This window comes from Entelurus aequoreus, linkage group LG14 (genome assembly GCF_033978785.1).
Source record: "Entelurus aequoreus isolate RoL-2023_Sb linkage group LG14, RoL_Eaeq_v1.1, whole genome shotgun sequence".
Taxonomy (NCBI): Eukaryota; Metazoa; Chordata; class Actinopteri; order Syngnathiformes; family Syngnathidae; genus Entelurus; species Entelurus aequoreus.
The window spans coordinates 42,020,250-42,042,160 of NC_084744.1; the positions used below are offsets into that span (position 1 = coordinate 42,020,250).

General features: G+C 40.6%; 1 long non-coding RNA gene across 1 annotated transcript in view; it reads left to right on the forward strand.

Moving 5' to 3' along the window:
• LOC133665394 (uncharacterized) overlaps nt 1-2,767 on the forward strand; it is a 707,793-nt gene extending 705,026 nt beyond the window's left edge. The window contains exon 2 of the long non-coding RNA XR_009828738.1: nt 2,672-2,767. This is a non-coding gene — a long non-coding RNA (uncharacterized LOC133665394). The remainder of the gene's footprint in view (nt 1-2,671) is intronic.
• Nucleotides 2,768-21,911: the final 19,144 nt, after the last annotated feature.

Consider the following 21,911-nt stretch of genomic DNA (forward strand, 5'->3'; position numbering starts at 1 on the left):
CCAAAAGTATGTTAGGTTAACTGGAAACTTTAAATTGTCCATCATTTTGAATGTGAATTTTTGTGTGTGTCCTGTGATTGGCAGTCCAGGGTTTGAAAGCTAACACCGTATTTGTGTATGATGTCACCTAGCGGCAGCATGTAGATGCTGAAGAGTGCAGGGCCAAGAACCGAACCCTGGGGAACGCCGCACATTATCTTAACATACTCCGAGGTCACATTGTTATGGGAGACGCACTGCATCCTGTCAGTAAGATAAGAGTTAAACCAAGACAAGGCTAAGTCTGACATACCGATATGTGTTTTGAAACGTTCTAATACAATATTATGATCGACGATATCGAAAGCAGTGCTAAGATCAAGAAGCAGCAACATAGATGACGTATCAGAATCCATCGTTAGCAATAGATCATTAATCATTTTTGCGAGGGCTGTCTCCGTAGAGTGATTTGCCCTGAATCCAGACTGAAATGATTCACAGAGATTGTTAGACACTAAGTGTTCACTTAGCTGCTGTGCAACAGTTTTTTCGAGGATTTTCGAGGTAAAGGGAAGGTGGCACACCAGCTGGTAATTTACTATGAGGTCAGGATTGAGGTTAGGTCTTTTGAGCAGAGGATGAATAACCGCTTTTTTGAATGCTAGGGCAACAGTGCCAGAGGAAAGTGATACGTTTATAATATTTAGCACTGATGGACCTAATAATACAAACAGTTCCTTGATAAGTTTCCAAGGAAGTGGGTCAAGTAAACATGTTGTTTGTTTTATCCCATTTACACGCCTTAACAATTTCTCTAATGTTATTTCATCAAAAAGAGAGAGACTATTTTGGAGGGCAGTATCCGTCGTACATACATTTGTATCTGTGTTAATAGAACCAAGTTGGAGCTGGGATGCGTTGTCTGTAATCTCCTTTCTAAGGAGTTCAATTTTCTTATTGTCCTCAGCACAGAGCGATAGGAGAGAGGTGTATGGTCAGGGAGTGTTTAGGCCTGTGTGTGAGTGTGTGTGTGTGTGTGCCTTGTGTGTGTGTGTGTGTGTGTGTGTGTCTTGTCTCGTCTTGTCTTGTCTCATAGTAACAGTGGTACTATTGTATTGTTAGTGTACAGGAGCTTTTCTTGTTTTTGTTTGTATAGTATTGTTCTTGTATTAAATTGTTTATGTTAAATGTGGAATGAGTGAGAGGGGTTGGGATATTATAAGCATCTGCTTCATCCAACCGCTTTTCAAGCCTTGCATAAATGTCTCTGCCAAAATGTAAAAAAAAAAAAAAGTGTGTTGTTGTTTTGTGAAGGTTTGAAATAAATACTTCAATTCAATTCAATTATTAAATAAATTCATGAAGTTATCTGCCGAGTGGGTGGAGGTGGTGGGAGGAGTCCCTTGTTGGGTTAGCGTGTATAACACATGGATGTATATAGTATTTCCGGCACAAAACAAACAAACAAAAACAACTTTAATTTTTCGTAACTCACATAATTAAAATGTTCAAGAATAAAAATCTGCTTTTGGTTAAAGTCAGCTGGAATACCTGTCAGACTTTCCTGGCAATCAAGCGGCCATTTCCATAACTTCTATGGCTTCAATGTGAGCCGTGTCGTTGTGCTGTGAAAGCTTTTTCATAATCAGTAGTGATGTTGCTTGAACCATTTTAAAGTGCATCAATAACTTCAAGCGGTCAATTACAGTTTCCGAGTGCAATAATATTTTGCTTAACAAATGCCCTCCGGCAGGTCACACACCTTGCATCCTTCTACTTTAGCGGGAATACAAACATATCACGTGATCCCAACGGGGGTGTTAAATTCAGACTTTCTCATTTTTGCCTTGGGTTTTTTCCAAACGTCCATGCAGTCGAGGACAAATCAAAGGTTTCATTGTACGAATGTTGACACGGCATCAACAGCATGTGAGGCGGCTGCAGGGAATGGTGAGAAACTGTGAAAGAGAAATGGATATTTACTGTAGGACTCAATGTCACACCACAGCGGGGTGTAAAAATGTTTCCATCGCGGCCTGCACAATGAAAAATCAAAGGAATGTGGAGGGCCACTTTAATACATTTTGTACATTAAAGATAGTAAAACCAATTCAATGTATGATAAACTATCAAAACAACATGGTTATTTTCAGTTGACTTCAGTTTCAGTTTATGTGGAACATGCATACGATACAATGTGATGCATCATATGTTTCCAGTTGTTTCATTACAGCACGTCCGAAAAGGAGTAGGAAGAAGCAGAGCTTTTTTAATCCTACCCCTTTTCATACCATAGCGAATTTTATCCCATTTCCTTGTTCTCTGTAACAGAACTGTGAATAAATAAATAATAATAAATAGATAATATATCATAGTAAGTAAACAAATATTAAATACATAAACAATCTTTATCTCAAAAAAAAAAATTCAAAATGTTCATCATAATTCTTGTTCTGTGTACTTTGTGAACACTTGTAGTTTGAACAGTCTCTTAAATTATATATTATATATTGCTGCTTTGTTTCATTTATTTGCTTAATCCATTCCATCACGTAATTCCACATACTGATATGCTAAAGGTTTTATGTTGTATGTGCATACAAATGTTTTAAATTAGATTTTCCTCTAAGGTTATATTTCTCCTCTTTTTTCTTGGCTAGCAGGTTATAGTTTGCTTTGTACATCATTTTAGATCAGGGGTCACCAACGCGGTGCCCGCGGGCACCAGGTCGCCCGTAAGGACCAGATGAGTCGCCCGCGGGCCTGTTCTAAAAAAAAAAAAAATAAATCTACATAGAAAAAACACAAGATACACTTTCAATCAGTGCATCAACCCAAACAACCTCCCCCATGCACACTCATCCACTCACACAAAAGGGGTTATTTCTTTCTGCTACCAATATTCTGGTTCCCACAACATAGACAACACATCTGCAAGGGACACAGTCCCTGAAGCACACATGATTGTATAGGCTGCTGGTCCACTAACATTTTCATTAATTACTATTTTTATGTAATTATTTTTATATTGTTTTACTTTCTTTTTTATCCAAGAAAATGTTTTTTATTTATTTCTTATTTTATTTTATTTTTAAAAAAAGGGCCTTATCTTCAACAGACCAGGTTGTCAATGAAATTAGATTTGTTTAAAGGGTTTTTTAAACCAGGCCCAGTCCAGATAATGTCCAAGTCGGACTCAGCAACACACACCTTCATTCATGTACACAGAAAAAAATTAGGGAACACAACAGATTGCATATAATTTATAAACAAAATTACATTTTCAAAATAAGCATTTACCTTTCAAACACAGAACACGCCTCACTGATGCACATCTGCAAGACTCACTTAGAGTTGCAGTGTCAAGTTACACACCAGAGTACAACACACTAGTTAACAGCATGCAATGCCAGGCTTCCCACTAACTGACAAAGAAACAGATAACAGATTTGGTGTCCAGTTCAAAGTGTGACATGATTTAAAAATTGGAGAGTTTACTTTTGTATTTTACATGAGTTATTATTTGTACAAACATGGTGCAAAGTAATTCATGATTTGTTAAAAAATGTTAGTGGCTAGCTTGTTAAAATGGGATATTGTGATTTCACAAGACTGTCTTAGAAGTGATCATTTGAAAATGTTCAATTTGAAAAATGTGCACTTAGAGAAAATATTAAAATAAAGTGTTGCATATTGATATTTATCTGTTTCTATATATATTTATTGTGAGAAATCATTAAGATGACCAGTGTTTCCACAAAGATAAATATCATTAATTATTCATAATAACAGAGTTAAAGGTAAATTGAGCAAATTGGCTACTTCTGGCAATTTATTTAAATGTGTATCTAACTGGTAGCCCTTCGCATTAATCAGTACCCAAGAAGTAGCCCTTGGTTTCAAAAAGGTTGGTGACCCCTGTTTTAGATGTTTGCAAATGCACCAAATCGTTGAATTTCAATATTTGTGATTCAATAAATAAAAGGTTTGTATGTTCTCTATATCCAACATGATGTATTATTATAATTGATCTTTTTTGTAACAAGGTTAGTGAATGAAGCACGCATTTGTAGTTATTTCCCCATATTTCCACACAATAACTCAGATATGTAACACTAGTGAGCAGTAGAGAATATGAAGTGATTTTAGTTTTATTTACAGTATAAAATGTACAGTATATTACTGTGGAATATTTTTACAGCAATTTACGGTAACTCCATGTGATTTTACAGTTATGTACATTTAAAACTGTAATTCTGTCATTTCAAAATTGTAATTTTATAGTTATTTACAACAATATGCTGTAACTTCCCAATTGTATTTTAGCTGTGATTTTACATTTAATTACAGTGTTTACATGCATAATTAGAGTGCATACACCTAATTATTAATTAATTCATGTAATTTTCAGAACAGGTTGAGGGTCAATAAAAAGTTGACTGCAGGCAGAAAATGGCCCCATAGCACTCTCTGGACACCTCTGCTCTAAAAGGAAGAAGATCATTAAGTTATTTAATCAAACCTTCTCTTTGTGCAGTAGTAAATTAAACAATTTATACTCTTCATCCTTTTCAATTTGGCTCCCTTTATCGCAGTTTTGTTGTAGATGGGTGTCAAATTCTTTAACTGAAAGTTTTCATTGACCATATCAAATTAACACTTCATTACCAAAGCTTTTTTTTGGCACCAGATCCATTAAACTGGATTTTTTGCGTTTAAATTTTACGAAAAAAACGTTGTACATTAAACTGCGCTGACAGTCCCACTGAATAAAACATGTGGGAGCGAATGCGTGTGAAAATGTGAATTACGGTAAAAAAAAATTATAATTTTTTTTGCTCTGAATTTTTATACATTGAATTTTGACAAACTGAATTTTTAAATAAATGCATTTTGCCCACAATTTTTTTATTCAATGAATTGTTCAGCATAATTTGATGCAGAAAAATTCAGTTGACAAAATTTGCAGTATTGTACGATAAGTTTACTTGGAGCAGTTTCTCATATTTTGGATACCTTAATTGGCTGTACTAGACAGCTGTGAGTATGTGGCAGTACACAGACTACACAATGTAGTGTTGTCCCGATACGAATATTTTGGTACTGGTAACGGTACCAAAATAATTTCGATAGTTTTTGGTACTTTTCAATTATTTTCTAAATAAAGTGGACCTCAAAAAATGGCATTATTTAAACAAAAAATCTTAGGGTACATTAAACATATGTTTCTTATTCCAAGTTTGTCCTTAAATAAAATAGTGAACATACTAGACAACTTGTCTTTTAGTAGTAAGTAAACAAACAAAGACTCCTAATTAGTCTGCTGACGTATGCAGTAACATATTGTGTCATTTATCTACCTATTATTTTGTCAACATTATTAAGGACAAGTGTTAGAAAATGAATTATTAATCTACTTGTTCATTTACTGTTAATATCTGCTTACTTTCTGTTTGAACATTTTCTATCTACACTTCTGTTAAAATGTAATAATCACTTATTGTTCACTTATTTTATACTTTACATTAGTTTTGGATAGGGATGTCCGATAATGGCTTTTTGCCGATATCCGATATCCCGATATTGTCCAACTCTTTATTAACCGATACCGATATCAACCAATACTGATATATACAGTCCTGGAATTAACACATTATTATGCCTAATTTGGACAACCAGGTATGGTGAAGATAAGGTCCTTTTTAAAAATAAAATAAAATAAAATAAGATGAATAAATTAAAAACATTTTCTTGAATAAAAAAGAAATGAAAACAATATAAAAACAGTTACATAGAAACTAGTAATTAATGAAAATGAGTAAAATTAACTGTTAAAGGTTAGTACTATTAGTGGACCAGCAGCACGCACAATCATGTGTGCTTACGGACTGTATCCCTTGCAGACTGTATTGATATATATTGATATATAATGTAGGAACCAGAATATTAATAACAGAAAGAAACAACCCTTTTGTGTGAATGAGTATAAGTGGGGGAGGGAGTTTTTTTTGGGTTGGTGCACTAATTGTAAGTGTATCTTGAGTTTTTTATGTTGATTTAATAAAAACAAAAAAATATATAAAAAAAAACAAAAAAAACCGATACAGATAATTTCCGATATTACAATTTAAAGCATTCGGCAGGCCGATATTAACGGACTCCTTTAGTTTTGGATGATACCACAAATTTGTGTATCAATCCGATACCAAGTCGTTACAGGTTCATGAATTGGTCATATTCAAAGTCCTCATGTGTCCAGGGACATATTTACTGACTTTATAAACATAATATACATAAAAAATAAAAAATAAAAAAGATGATGTTGTCATGCCAAAAAATATAGACGTAATCATAGTAGTATCGACTAGATACGCTCCTGTACTTGGTATTATTACAGTCGACGTTAGATGTATATCCACCAATGGCCTTTGTTTACATTGTGACGCCGGTGAGCTCCGGTGTGTAGTGAAGCATCTTTAGCTATTCCTCGTCCTGCAGTGATAATAATACTTGTAAGGAACTTACTTTATTTGTCACCATGGAGGCGAGAATTAGTGATTTAGAAGTAGCTAAAACACTGCCGACTGTGGCTGGTCTTTAGGGTTTTTTAGTGTTGTAGCTTAACCTTTATCATTAGTTTTTAAGCCAAAATGCGTACGTTCTCCCTTTTCTGTCTACACACTGTGTCTGCTTGTAAGTACTCTGTGTGTGTGCGCTGCCAAACATGCTCGTCTGCTTGTAAACCAGCAATGTCATGACGTGACGACGACGGAGGTGGACTGGTACTTTTCAGAGGCGGTATAGTACCGAATATGATTCATTGTATCGTGGTACTGTACTAATACCGGTATACCGTACAGCCCCTACCCCAATGATAAAGGTATGTGGTTGGAGACAACCACAATGTATCCCACCAACATGTTCAGTTCATTCGGATGCATTCCAATACTCAAAAGGGTTTATGTTGTCCTTCCCGTGAACTACGGTTGGGCTTTAATTCCTTTAGTTACATCAAAACAAGTATTTGTGTATAAAGGAGTGTTTCATCAACTCTTTGTCTGCTGAATAATGAGCTGCAAGACGTGCTAAAAGGCATTTGAGCGAGATATCACACTACGTTGCTCTATTATGATTAGATTTCTCCTTGACAATATGAAAAGATCAAATCAATATCTACTGAGATTTTAATGATCCACCAGTCATCCCAGTGCCCCTCCCCCGGCTCCACTGAAAGAGCATGATCTGACACCAGCAACACCCGGCTACTGTGGAAATATGACAGGACTTCAATTAGCCAGTGGGAGATAAGCATTTTTTTTTTTAGATCTTCTCCTAAATGTTTGGACACTGATAAGGGATCCGTGTTTGTCCGTACAGCAATTCAATTAGGAGTCATTAGTTCTGTGAGTGATTACCGGCGGCCTATCGATAGGAAAGAAGGACACGCTAATTAAAGGGCATTTAGATGCTTCTAACGGGGGGAAAACGACACATTCAAAGCGCAGTTTGTTGGGAAATGTCCGTGCACAGCAAACGACAGACATAATATGTTCACTTTGCTCTCTGCAAATTCCCTTTATAGGCACATATGTGGGAACGGACCCCTGTGGAATACTAAAATGTGGTCTCACAACAGGCAGCGTGTAGAACATTACCATACCATACCATACCATACCATACCATACCATACCATACCATACCATACCATACCATACCATACCAACTTTATTTATAAAGCCCTTTAAAAACAACCACAGTTGAAGAACAAAGGGCTGTACACCACAACGAAATAGAGACTAAAAAATAACATTTAAAACAGAAGTAAAATACATATTGAAAAAGCAAATACAAATTACCCTGAGAACAATTTGTTAGATAAAAAGCAGTTAAAAAGTTAAAAACAGTTTAAAGTCTCATGCTGGGTTAAAAGCCAGTGAATAAAAATGGGTTTTAAGAAGGGTCTTAAAAGTAGCCAAAAAAGGGGCCTGTCTCACATGGAGAGGGAGACCGTTCAAGAGTTATAGGTAAGTATTCATATGTTCTAGGCTTCAATTTAAAGTACCAAGTTTACTTTTTTTTTTTTTTTCATGGTATCCATTAAACCAGTGTTTTTCAACCTTTTTTGAGCCTAGGCACATTTTTTGCGTTGAAAAATGCGGAGGCACACCACCAGCAGAAATCATCAAAAAACGAAACTCAGTTGACAGTAAAAAGTCGTTGTCGCAATTGTTGGATATGACTTTAAAGCATAACCAAGCATGCATCACTATAGCTCTTGTCTCAAAGTAGGTGTACTGTCACCACCTGTCACATCACGCCCTGACTTATTTGGACTTTTTTGCTGTTTTTCTGTGTGTAGTGTTTTGGTTCTTGTCTTGCGCTCCTATTTTGGTGGCTTTTTCTCTTTTTTTGGTATTTTCCTGTAGCAGTTTCATGTCTTCCTTTGAGCGATATTTCCCGCATCTACTTTGTTTTAGCAATCAAGAATATTTCAGTTGTTTTTATCCTTCTTTGTGGGGACATTGTTGATTGTCATGTCATGTTCGGATGTACATTGTGGACGCCGTCTTTGCTCCACAGTAAGTCTTTGCTGTCGTCCAGCATTCTGTTTTTGTTTACTTTGTAGCCAGTTCAGTCTTAGTTTCGTTCTGCGTAGCCTTCCCTAAGCTTTGTTACACCAGACTACTTCACGAGAAGATCTTTGGGGTCAGGAGAACCCATAAGAGGGCAACTATTACATCGTGATCTTGTCCTTTCGGTCATAACCCAAAGCTCATGACCATAGATGAGGATGGGAATGTAGATCGACCGGTAAATTGAGAGCTTTGCCTTCCGGCTCAGCCCCTTCTTCCCACAATGGGTCGATACAGCGTCCACATTACTGAAGACGCCGCACCGATCTGCCTGTCGATCTCACCATCCACTCCTCCCTCACTCGTGAACAAGACTCCGAGGTACTTGAACTCCTCCACTTGGGGCAGGGTCTCCTCCGCAACCCGGAGATGGCGCTCCACCCTTCTCTCGGGCGAGAACCATAGACTCGGACATGGAGGTGCTGTTTCTCATTAACAGGTACATATTGTGTGATATCAGAACATTTTGGAGACTATTTCCACATGTGCTTTCTACAGTACAAGGATGTAGCAAGCCAGCCAGGAGCGAGACTTGAGTGTGAGCTTTATGTTAACACAGAGGGGAAGATATTGATTGAAGAATGATAAGAAGAAGCTCCAGTCCCAGGGCAGAGCCTCCATGATTAGATCTGCTGCACCAATGTTAAGACCTTCAGTATTTCTCAGCGAGGAAATAAGCCCACTCTAAGTACCGCAACATATATTTACAACGGAATGGAAAAACTGTCACAGCCTGTCAACATTGATCAACTGTACATGTTGTGACAATGTTTTCGGGGAAAACATCCCAAAATTGTCTTTAATCACTTTGAGAGTCAAACAGTAGAGGATGCACTCCATGATAACAAACCACACAATGTACATGTTTATGTTTTAGTTCAATAATAATGTTTTGCATCAAGCGTTCAAACCAGCGGCATCATTAGGCCTTTTAATTAGGGCGGCTTCTTAAAATATCCTTAAAACCTCTAAATGATTTGGTGTTTTATTTAAAAAGAAAGTTATGTTCTTTGGTTTTTATTAGACAAAGTAATGCAGACAAGTTTAATATAAAGTAGCCAAAATGTGAGTTTTAATAATCACACAACATGATTATAAATATGTCAACTTTTCCTCATAGTGTAAGGTAGAGATTAGCTCAGTGGTGTCAAAGTCAAGGCCCGGGGGCCATTAATGATCTGTGGCCCCCGGGAGGATATTTGTTTAGTATTAGAACACCGCCGCCTGCTGCTGTTTTGCACGCACCAATACTCCATCAGTGTTGGCGCTAGTAATTTTCAAACTGTCATCAAGTCATAAAAATGGGGTCCCACAGTACATTTTTGGGGTCCCACTTTTTTGTAAGCGTTTTGAAAACAAATGATACATGTATGCATTATCCTGTTATATCTCACATTCTATATTGTGTTTTGGAAATAGGTTGTCATAAATGTTACTTAATTCATTTAAAAAAAATAAAACAAAAGAAAACAAATGTTTATGCATATGTAAATGTATTCAGTTGTAAACATTCCTTCACTTTCTTCTTTCCTTCATGGATCTAAACTAAACTAAAATCTATATTTTTATTGTAATATTTTCAGAATGTGTTTGTTCTATTTTTGACCAAAGTAAGACAAAGAAAACAATCTCAAGTTGTCTTTATTTTTTAGTTTTAATGCCATGATTTTAATATTCTGGCCCGCCTGTGCACAGCTTTTCCTCCATGCTGCCCCTGAGCTAAAATGAGTTTGACACCCCTGGCTTAGCTGATTCAGGTATGATTATCATTAGTAGGCAATAATAATCAAAATAATACATCATTATTATGATAATTATTATTATTGATCCAACTCCTGGGGGTTTAGTTTCCCCTGTCTAGTGAAGCCTCTGTTTCGAACTTTAATAAAGGGTTCTTGAATGCACCACAATTATGTATTAAAAGTGGAACTTAAACATAACTTTGTCTGATACTGCTACCAATAGATATATCATGTTTTTATTCATGTTACCAAGTTAGTAATTGGAAGTTGCTGGCAGTCTTCAAAGTACCCCAAATCTGCCACACATGATTGGAGGATGCAGGAAGAACTGTGGACACTCTTTTGATTTGGATAACATCGCACTGTCTGCCCCAGCAGGATGAATTTGAGGACCAGTCATAGACAATTTAGAGTGAAAAGCAAATTGTATTTTCACTCACATATAAAACATTCTGACTTGGATTGTTTCCCTGGTTTGGAGACTCTCCCGAAGGACGGTGCGGCGAAGACACAAAAAACTCCCTTCTTGTCTCTCATGGACCCACACCCGTTGTTGACTTTGGACTGACTGGCAAGAACACCAAGGCCGCGGAACAGAGACACGCGGCAGGCTTACACACACATGCATCCACAAAAGAAATATACGCCACACACACATACCCCAACCCCCATCCCACGCCCTTGACGCAAGTCCCCGAGGGGTGATGGATGGCTGGGCAGCGCCTGAAGATCTGCAGCCCGCCACCGTGGCCCCCACTCCCTCCCCTCTGTTGCAAGTTTCGAGATGTATGATGTATTGTTTTACTCATCCTCCCCCAGCGTTGACCTTTTTCCCATCATTTACAGGGCGCCTTGTGGCGACCCATCAGCATTCCTGTTCTGTAACCCTGTACACTGTTTGTTTGTCTCATCTTGAAGAGGTTTGTGCTGAAAACAAAGTTTTGTTGTACTTGTGCAATGACAAAAAATACCTACCTTTTTAATTCGTTTTTGGGGGGGAATTGAGGGGATTATTATGATGCGTTCAAGAGTCTTATGGCCTGAGGGAAGAAGCTGTTACAAAACCTGGAGGTTCTGCTACGGAGGCCGCGGAACCTCTTTCTAGAGTCCAGCAGTGAAAACAGTCCTTGGTGGGTTGGGAGGAGTCTCCAGAGATTTTCTGAGCCCTGGTCAGGCAGCGGCTTTTTGCAATTGTTAGCCTCGTCTTCCAGTGATACTTGATAATGATACTCAGAAATACAGTTTATTTGCTGTAATGGAAGTGATTATTGTAACTTTGGGAGCATCTCCACACTTTTGGAAAAAAATATAGTGTTAGCCAGAGGGGGTTTGAGATCGGCATTCACAGTAAAGGCCTACTGAAATGCGATTTTCTTATTTAAACGGGGATAGCAGGTCCATTCTATGTGTCATACTTGATCATTTCGTGATTTTGCCATATTTTTGCTGAAAGGATTTAGTAGAGAACATCAACGATAAAGTTCGCAACTTTTGGTCGCTGATAAAAAAAGCCTTGCCTGTACCGGAAGTAGCAGACAATATGCGCGTGGCGTCACAGGTTGAAGAGCTCCTCACATCTGCACATTGTTTACAATCATGGCCACCAGCAGAGAGAGCGATTCGGACCGAGAAAGCTACGATTTCCCCTTTAATTTGAGCGAGGATGAAAGATTTGTGGATGAGGAAAGTGAGAGTGAAGGACTAGAGGGCAGTGGAAGCGATTCAGATAAGGAATATGCTTTGAGAGGCGGGTGGGACCTGATATTCAGCTGGGAATGACTAAAACAGTAAATAACACAACACAACCAGGCTTATATTTAATATGCCACAAATTAATCCCGCATAACAAACACCTTCCCCATCCCGTCCATATAACCCGCCAATACAACTCAAACACCCGCCCAACACACTCAATCCCACAGCCCAAAGTACCATTCACCTCCCCAAAGTTCATACAGCACATATATTTCTCCAAAGTCCCCAAAGTTACGTACGTGACATGCACATAGCGGCACGCACGTACGGGCAAGCGATCAAATGTTTGGAAGCCAAAGCTGCATATGTGATGGACCCGAGTGGTGGTATATTTAAAATCTAATAAAAATGTTGCTAAAAACAAATATAAAATATTAAGAACCCAATGAAGTGAGAGCAGCTGTCCAAAATAAGGGAAGATGATTTTGCTTGTTCACAATTTATTACAATATAGCTAAAACCAGTCCAGTTGACAACGCTAAAACTATCCTTATTGTGAGGGTACAGCCGCGACAGGCTTAGGGGTTCCGCGTCCTGGCTCCACCCACTTCCACGGCGTCCTCCTGCACACACAATTAACACGGAGGCAGGCCACGGGGATAAAATCTTTTAAAACCAAGGAGACGCTCTTCGGGCTGACTTCACACTTACACGCAAGGCAGAGTTTCCCCTGCCCTTGCTGTAGTTCCACGTCGAAGTCTTGGGTACGCCCACTCTCCTCGCCAGTCAGGACCTACGTGGCGGTACCCGTCCCGTCTCGCTCCGCCTCCTGGTCGCTCCTGGGGGTCGCCGCAGGTCTCTGGGTCCCCGATCGCCCCCTGTCCACAGGACCACACAGCCAGCGTACAACGCACGAGCCCGCAAGCCCACAGCCCAAGGCAGTTGGTTGCCCCCACAGATCCACAACAAACGTCACTTACTTCCGAGACAGAGTTTCCTCTGCCCCTGCGTGTTGTGGGCGTCTTGGGGTTCACTCCGGTAGCCTGCGGGGTCGGCTGTGTAGTCCGGGGGTTCCTTCCCAGCCTGCGCGCGTCCCCCCCCGGTCACTCTCGGCAAAGCCGGTCGATCCTCTCCGGTCGCTTCCTCTCCGGTCGCTTCCTCCTGCTGTTCCTCCTGCTGCGCCTCCTGCTGCGCCTCCTGCTGCGCCTCCTGCTGCGCCTCCTGCTGCTCCTCGTCCCTCTTCCTTCTCCTGCTGCGGTCCTTTTAAATGTGCAGTCTTAATGCTCCACAGGTGCGTCCAATTTCAGGTGCCGTTGGATTGGGCACCTTGGTTACTAGGGGCAACAAGCTAAAAGGGGCGAGTCTTAAAATGCCAGCAAAGTCCACAAGGTGTAAAAACATGCAATTAAAAATACAATCAAATTCTAAAGTATAAAAACATGCAGTTAAAAATACAATCAAATTCTAAAATGTTAAAACATGCAATTAAAATCCACAGCAATAAAACACTATAAAACATGCATGGCAATAAAATCCCCTACTTGTGTCCCATCACATCCCCCCATACCTTATCGTTGTCAGTCCCTGCAATGGGGGAACGCTAGTCTGCATAGCAGGCAGGCAACTGTCCCGTTTGTCCGAGTGGAGCGCCTGGGTTGTTCCACAGAACCCAGTGCCTCCAGTCGAGCCTCTGGGGGGAAGAAGCCCATAAAATACAGGCAATTCACAGTTTTGAGTCTGTGGGGTGGTTCCCCCAGAGTTAGTGATGCCATATAACAGGGGGCCCAGTACATACTTTCGAAGTGTTCCGGTGGATAGTCTGTTCCCTACCACCCTTCTCAGGGCGCACCCGATAAACCACCCCCATCTCTCCCACAATGTCCAAGATAACGTGGGGTTCAAGGTCCCACCATGTGTCCAGTTTGCCTTTTCCCTGCAGTTGCCTGTTTCTGACCCACACCCGCTTACCAGGGGTCAAAGGCAAGGCATGAGCCCTCAAGACCGCGGTGTTGGAGTTTGATCCTTATATAAAGAATTTAAATAAGTAAAAATCTTCCGAGTATTATCCTTCCCGTCTGTATCTAAAACAGAAATTTGAAGCTTCGCTTCACCCGTAAGCGCTCCCAACAAAATGGCTACTTTTCGTGCCTCTGGTATATCCTGACTGCCCAGGAGCCTTTTAATCTGCTCCTTCCACTCCGAATACTTGAGATAGTCACCATGACCTTTAAATCTGGGCAACCAAGGTGCGCCCAGATACACCCGCATCATCATCTTGCCCTTACTGGAAACAGTGCTCTCACAATATGGATCCTGCCGACAACTCCAGAAATGTGATGTGGACCCAAGTGGTGGTATATTTAAAATCTAATAAAAATGTTGCTAAAAACAAATATAAAATATTAAGAACCCAATTTAGTGAGAGCAGCTGTCCAAAATAAGGGAATATGATCATGCTTGTTCACAATTTATTACAATATAGCTAAAACCAGTCCAGTTGACAACGCTAAAAATATCCTTATTGTGAGGGTACAGCCGCGACAGGCTTAGGGGTTCCGCGTCCCGGCTCCACCCACTTCCACGGCGTCCTCCTGCACACACAATTAACACGGAGGCAGGCCACGGGGATAAAATCTTTTAAAACCAAGGAGACGCTCTTCGGGCTGACGCCACACTTACACGCAAGGCAGGGTTTCCCCTGCCCTTGCTGTAGTTCCACGTCGAAGTCTTGGGTACGCCCAACAGCAACGACAGGCGTGGTCAATGTCCTGGCTTCATCCACTTCCACGGCGTCCTCCTGCACACACAATTAACACGGAGGCAGGCCACGGGGATAAAATCTTTTAAAACCAAAGAGACGCTCTCCGGGCTGACGCCACACTTACACGCAAGGCAGGGTTTCCCCTGCCCTTGCTTTAGTTCCACGTCGAAGTATTGGGTACGCCCACTCTCCTCGCCAGTCAGGACCTACGTGGCGGTACCCGTCCCGTCTCGCTGTGCCTCCTGGTCGCTCCCGGGGGTCGCCGCAGGTCTCTGGGTCCCCGATCGCCCCCTGTCCACAGGACCACACAGCCAGCGTACAACGCACGAGCCCGCAAGCCCACAGCCCAAGGCAGTTGGTTGCCCCCACAGATCCACAACAAACGTCACTTACTTCCGAGGCAGGGTTTCCTCCGCCCCTGCGTGTTGTGGCCGTCTTGGGGTTCACTCCGGTAGCCTGCGGGGTCGGCTGTGTAGTCCGGGGGTTCCTTCCCAGCCTGCGCGCGTCCCCCCCCGGTCGCTCTCGGCAAAGCCGGTCGATCCTCTCCGGTCGCTTCCTCCTGCTGTTCCTCCTGCTGCGCCTCCTGCTGCGCCTCCTGCTGCTCTTCGTCCCTCTTCCTTCTCCTGCTGCGGTCCTTTTAAATGTGCAGTCTTAATGCTCCACAGGTGCGTCTAATTTCAGGTGCCGTTGGATTGGGCACCTTGGTTACTAGGGGCAACAAGCTAAAAGGGGCGAGTCTTAAAATGCCAGCAAAGTCCACAAGGTGTAAAAACATGCAATTAAAAATACAATCAAATTCTAAAGTATAAAAACATGCAGTTAAAAATACAATCAAATTCTAAAATGTTAAAACATGCAATTAAAATCCACAGCAATAAAACACTATAAAACATGCATGGCAATAAAACATGAAAAATAAAATCCCCTACTTGTGTCCCATCACACATACTCACGGTAGCGCGTCTGCGTATCCAACTCAAAGTCCTCCTGGTAAGAGTCTCTGTTGTCCCAGTTCTCCACAGGCCAATGGTAAAGCTTGACTGTCATCTTTCGAGAATGTAAACAATGAAACACCGGCTACGTGTTTGTGTTGCTGCAGCCGGCCGCTAATACACCGCTTCCCACCTACAGCTTTCTTCTTCGCTGTCTCCATTGTTCATTGAACAAATTGCAAAAGATTCACCAACACAGATGTCCAGAATACTGTGGAATTTTACGATGAAAACAGACGACTTAATAGCTGGCCACCGTGCTGTCCCAAAATGTCCTCTACAATCCGTGACGTCACGCGCAGGCGTCATCATGCCGAGACGTTTTCAGCAGGATATTTCGCGGGAAATTTAAAATTGCACTTTAGTAATCTAATACGGCCGTATTGGCATGTGTTGCAATGTTAAGATTTCATCATTGATATATAAACTATCAGACTGCGTGGTCGGTAGTAGTGGGTTTCAGTAGGTTTTTAAAGTGCTGAAAACAAAGTTTCGTTGTACTTGTACAATGACAATAAAGACCTACCTGCCTAACACTGTGTTATATTTATGTAGCTGAACTATTAGATCCATTGAATAGCACCACGGTGAGAAAAAGAGCAGGTTTTTTTTCAAACTGGTAGAAAAACGCTCCTCTGGTATATTGCTCCCCTTTCTCCTCAACTGAGTGTCCCCCCCAGCCCACCCCATCCCACCCCACCCCACAGCACAATATCCCAGTGAAGTGCTTGTCCTTCGACATAAATGCCATGTTACCGACATAAAAACCTGCTGGGATCATAACAGAGTTATGCCTTTAACATGCCAATAAGTCAGTCTAAGAGAGGCGAGGGGACGTCGACAGAACTCAATTCCGAGGACGTTCTAGTAAAAAGCTCATTTGTTACAATACTTTAAATTCCACATGATCCAAATTGCGCGGGCCAACGGCATTGCTCAATTTTAGCCCCGCGGCCGAAACAACGGTGAGAAATGTCCCCTTGGTCTGACTTTTATTCCTCACCTCATTCCCAATGTCATTCATTTGCCACTGAAGGTAACAAGCCTCTTCCACTCGCCGCTCTGTAACGGCAGACCTTTAATAGCCATTTCCCGGTGTGGCGAGGGGAGAGAAAAGGGGGGGAAGGTGTTTATTTGTGCGTCTGCACATGCCTCGCCGGCGATTCTCTCTGCTCCATTCACCCTGCTGCCGGCCGCCGGAGTGATTCATGGGCCTGACAGATGCCTGGTGCAGCTGGATCTGTCCTTGATCATCCCAAAAGCCTGGACAGCACTGTCATTCACCATTGCCCAAATTATCTCTGTATTGACTGCAGAACCCTCTGTGACAGCGCCGTAATGGCTAATTACCCAGGATGCTTTGGGTACTTTTAAACCCCAGAGTGTTCTATGGTTGCCTTTGCCATAAGGCTGCTGCCGCTTGTCGCTCGGAGGGCCACACGCCCGAGTACCACGCCTTAGGAGTCTTGCAGTGAAGACAGAAAACCCCATTTCATTTACATTTGAGTTGAGTTTGAGTTTATTTGGAACGTGCAAGCATACAACATAATACATCACAATTTCCAGTTTCTCTTTTCAACATGTTCGAAAAGGATTTGGAAGAAGCAGAGCTCATTCAATCCTACCCCTTTTCTTTTACATAACGGTTGCTAAAACTTTTGTTCACTTCCTGTTCTCAATTTATTCACAATATACTCCATAATTAATCACAATAAAAATAAATAAATAATAATTAGTGAAGTAAGTTATATTTCTTATGGTGAGATGAGTAAGATTATTTTGAAAATGAATGGATTGATGAAATAAATCCAGAATGTTTATCATGGTTCTTCTTCTTTGTACTTTGTAAACACTTTAAGTTTGAATAATTTCTTGAAGTGGATCATATTAGTACATTGTTTGATTGCTTTGCTTAATTCATTCCATCATTTAATTTCACATACTGATATACTGAAGGTCTTAAGTGTTGTACGTGCGTACAAATGTTTTAAATTACATTTTTCTCTAAAATTATATTTCTCCTCTTTTTTTGAGAATAATTGTTGTATATTCTTGGGTAGCAGGTTATAGTTTGCTTTATGTATAATTTTAGCTGTTTGCAAATTCACTATGTGGTGGAATTTCAGTATTTGTGATTGAATAAATAAAGGGTTTGTATGTTCTCTATATCCAACATTATGTATTATTATAACTGATCTGTTTTGTTAACACCGTTAATGAATAAAGTGTACTTTTGTAGTTATTTCCCCATATTTGTACACAATAACTCAGACATGGTAACACTAGCGAGCAGTAGAGAATATGAAGTGATTTTTGGTCTAGAACATGTTTTGCTTTATTCATTATTGACATGTTTCTTGCTACTTTATGTTATATATTTTTTACATGAGATTTCCTGTTCAATTATACCTAGAAATTTGGTTTCATTTACTCTTTCAATTTATTTTCCGTCTATTTGTATTTGTGTTTGACTTTCTCTTCTACTGTTACCAAATAGCATTATTTTAATTTTACTGAGATTTAAAGATAGTCCGTTTTTATCAAACCATCTTTTTAATTTGTTAATTTCTTCTGTTATTATTTGTATTATCTTCTGTGTGTTCTCTCCTGAGCAAAACACTGTTGTATCATCCGCAAATAATACTAACTTTAAATCTTTTGTAACTTTACAAATGTCATTTATATAGAGATTGAATAATTTAGGTCCTAGTATTGATCCCTGAGGTACACCACAGGATATATTTAGCGTTGTAGATGTGTGTTTGCCTAGCTTCACGTATTGTTTCCTGTTCGTTAAATAACTTCTTAAGACTAACCCTCTGATGCCATACCGTTCTAGTTTTTTGACTAAAATATTGTGATTAATTGTGTCAAATGCTTTAGTTAGATCCATGAACACTGCTGCCGCACATTTATTGCATTGGTAATTTCTTCTGTTTCGATTAAAGCCATCAAAGTTGAAAAATTAGCTCCGTATCCATATTGGTTCTCTTCGAGTATTCTATATTTGTTATATGTATTCCATTTTGGAAGACAATTTTCCTCTTATTTAATTAGAATTAATGATTCTGCAGAATTATAATTTGGATTTTCACCTTCATATATCTGCCCCTCGACAGAATCAGAATTAGAATCAGAAATAGTTTATTAATCCCTGAGGGGAAATTACAATTTTCAGCTCAATCCCATTCAAGATCAGACAAACATTACGGGGAGACAGAACAGGATCGCTGACAGGTCTGCCAACTTCCGGCGTCCCCTTACGAAAAAGGTGAGAAACAGGTTCAGTCTAAGGCCATGTCTACACTAAGTCGTTTAACCCCTTAAATGAGTAATTATTTAGCCTAAGCCCCCGTTTCAGCCACACTAAACCAGCGTTTAAGGTCCCCCTCCTCGGACAAATTTTTACACGGGTAAGTCAACCGCGTAATTCTTGAATCTCCAGCACTGAGCTTTGTATGGACTCATTGATCGTTTACAAACTGAGTTCAGAGAGGAAGTGACGCCAGAAAGACCGCGCCCCACACAGGAAGTGACGCCAGAGACAACGCGCCACAGGCAGCTTCATAACAAAGATGGAGGCGGATCATCCAGACACGCCCGTGTTTCTCCTTCTTCTACATGTACAGACGCTTGTGGAAATGACACATGAATACCTTAAGAGAAAGCCATTGCAGCTGTTTGGGATACAACATTTCTCAGACGGCAAGAGAACTTTCCAATGTCCAGGTCAGCTCTGATTCTACTTACCGAAAAACTTTGTCCATTTGTCGAAGGAGAAACAACGAGAATGCGGGCTCCCGTGAATGTGATACAAAAGGTAGCGTGTGCTTTGTATTACCTGGCAATCAAGGGAAGACTAACTACGGAAAACGCCAAATGCATTTGGACTGGCAAAGCAGACTGTATCAGTTATTGCCCGCCATGTATGTCACAGACTCAACGTCTAGGTCCAGAGTATATAAAGTCACCAAAAAGGAATGGGCAATGAAGGTGAAGCCAAAAGAGTGAGGAGTGTCCTGACCAGATATCTAGATGAAGTGAAGTGAAGTGAATTATATTTATATAGCGCTTTTCTCTAGTGACTCAAAGCGCTTTACATAGTGAAAACCCAATATCTAAGTTACATTTAAACCAGTGTGGGTGGCACTGAGAGCAGGTGGGTAAAGTGTCTTGCCCAAGGACACAACGGCAGTGACTAGGATGGCGGAAGCGGGAATCGAACCTGCAACCCTCAGGTTGATGGCACGGCCACTCTACCAACCGAGCTATACCGCCCCAGATCCCTAGTTTGATTGATGTCAAATGTTCTTTCTTAAAGATTTTGGAAACCACAAATCAATACCTTAAGAGAAGGAAACGGGCCATTGCAGCTATTTGGGATACAACACTTCTCAGACGGCAAGAGAACTTTTGAATGTCCGCGTCAGCTGTGAGTCTATTTACCGAAAAACTTGGTCCCTTCCTCCCGTGGATGTGATCGTGATAGCCAGTGTGTGACTATAAATATTCCTTTATGGATGTGACTGTGAAATGGCCAGGCAGCGTGCATGATGCTCACATATTCGCTAACTCCGCCATTAGCGTGCAGCTGAAAGATGGAACCAAGATGAAGATCGGGGCCCTGTTTTTCTTTGGGGGTGACCCAGCTTACCCCCTGACGCCATATCTCACGAAAGAATACCCCAATGGTGGAGTCAACCCACAACAACAATACTTTTGGGTATTCTCTGTCTAGATTAATTGTTGTAATTGTTGTAAAATGTTCTTTATCACATTGTTTACGTGTCCAATAAAGATTTGATTAATTTACGATGTCTCCGAGGTGATTCACTACAATAGACACCTGGATTCCGGGTTAGTTGAAATACCACAACACTGGATATTGTTCAAAGGAGATACATTTTAATTTATAAAAACTTGCACACAAAACACAGCAAACAAATGTAAAATGCACAGCAAACTATTTACAATATAGCTCTTTTAAATAACTAAACAGTTTTTTGTTTTTTTTTCGTGCATGCGTACTAGGTCGTGTTGTGCCCGTTGACGGAGGGGTGCGGGGGTCTTAAACGGTGGCATTGTTGTGTGTGGACACGGATAAGGTTAGGTGTGAATTACCCTGGATAACCTTAACGTAAACGGGGCCTAAGCCTGGGCACCTGGAGAGGGGGTCCAGACTGAGGCCAAGGGAGAGAAAAAAACCTCATAGCCATAGCACACATAAACGTGTGTAAGAGGGAAACATCAAAGAATACAATGGACATGTAGAATTGTGATAAGTAGAATGGGTAGGCTTAAAGAAGCCATGCTTCTTTCTACTTTTCGAACATGTTGAGTTGTATAATTGTGAGCATGGGATGTGATCCAGTAATCGGTCATAATCTATCATGACAATTATCATTAATATCCAGGTGCAATATATTTATCTGTACAGTAATCTATTTATTTATATCGCACCGTATTGCTCTTTTATCCTGCACTACCCTGAGCTAATGCAACAAAATGTCCTTATTTTCTGTACTGTAAAGTTCAAATTTGAATGACAAAAAAAGGAAGTCTAAGTCTAAGTGTAAGTCATTAGTTTCTGGTATTTTGTTTTGTTTTCTGTCCAGCACCTGTTTCCTGTTTGCCTCTTTTTTGCCACTTTTTCCTCCTGTATAAGTGCCAGCCCTCTGATTGACAATCAGGACACACCTGTTCCTGGTCTCCAATCCACTGGACAGGTTTTTCAAGTTTTTCAAGTTTTCAAGTTTATTCACAATACCATGTTATGATTACAACAGTAGTGAATATCCATATAAGGATGGTGGTAAGTGAAAGGGTCCCCAGATAAGCTAGAAGAAGCTTTTGGCAGGGGTCCAGAGGTCAGTATATGCATGGAATGCTGAAACATGGTGGCAAGCACAAAAACACGATATAACAAGGCTGGATCATTTTGCTTTTCGCTTTGCACCTAACCTCGCATAGCTTTTCCTATGCTTGCTCGATTTCTTGATTTTTTTTACTAATAAAAATACATTCTACCTGCACTTTGTCTGCTGTCTCTGCATCCTGGGGTCATGACCAACAGCACTACGTCAGAAAGTGACAGAAACCGTATATGCGT